At 45.9% G+C, this 784-nt stretch overlaps 1 non-coding gene across 1 annotated transcript; it reads left to right on the top strand.

Moving 5' to 3' along the window:
* Window positions 1-323: 323 nt before the first annotated feature.
* TRNAA-UGC lies at window positions 324-397 on the top strand. Its single transcript has one exon. It is a non-coding gene; the product is annotated as a tRNA-Ala (tRNA).
* The last annotated feature ends 387 nt before the right edge of the window (window positions 398-784 follow it).

The raw sequence follows: 784 nt of genomic DNA, 5'->3' as shown, positions 1-784 counted from the left end.
ACAGGACACTCAGAGTTCATTCCTTCTACCTGTTATAGAATATTTCACCCTATGGCTGGCTACCTATTACTAATTAAGTGGGTTCACTCCATACTGAAGAATACATATTGTATTTTCCCCTACTTTTTCCTTTGCACACATGTGAATGTGTGGTTATGCCCACAGGGCACTAATTAGTATTTTAAATATACTAGATGTGGGAGCTTGCTGTCCAGGGCAGCCGAGCGGATATCTACATCTAGCACAACAAGAGTTCCTATCTCCTAGCCTCTTCTCCAATACTTCATGTTATCAAATATTAATATTTCCATTGTTTTGGGGGTGGCTCCATAGTGTAGTGGTTAGCATGTCTGCTTTGCACGCAGAAGGTCCTGGGTTCACACCCCAGGTGGAGCCACAGACCATGCCCCAGGTGTGTGTGCGCCACTGGAGTGTGGGAGGAGATGTCCCACTTCAGAGATCCAGTTCTTAAGGGGAAACGGCAACATCCATGGGGCAGGGGTGGAAGTGAGGGTAGAATTAAAGAAGGGGAAAAAACTTCTATCATTTTGACCAATGATTGCTTTAATTTGTACGTGGGTGAAGACCATGGCAACCTGGGATGTGGGGGGTGGTATGGGAGTCTCTTAGTCTTGAAGAGGTGGCACAGGGGACCCAGATGCCCAGAGACAGGCTGAGGAATGGCAACAGATAAGGTGAGGGGATGATAAAGACAGTTAGTTAACCTTCAATTCAGTGCACAGACACGTCATTCTAAATCCTTGTAGCTATCTCAAGCAGCAAT

Source organism: Rousettus aegyptiacus, unplaced genomic scaffold (assembly GCF_014176215.1).
Source record: "Rousettus aegyptiacus isolate mRouAeg1 unplaced genomic scaffold, mRouAeg1.p scaffold_m13_p_12, whole genome shotgun sequence".
NCBI lineage: Eukaryota > Metazoa > Chordata > Mammalia > Chiroptera > Pteropodidae > Rousettus > Rousettus aegyptiacus.
The sequence above is the reverse complement of the archived record's forward strand: the minus strand, read 5'-3'. Positions and strand labels throughout refer to the sequence as shown.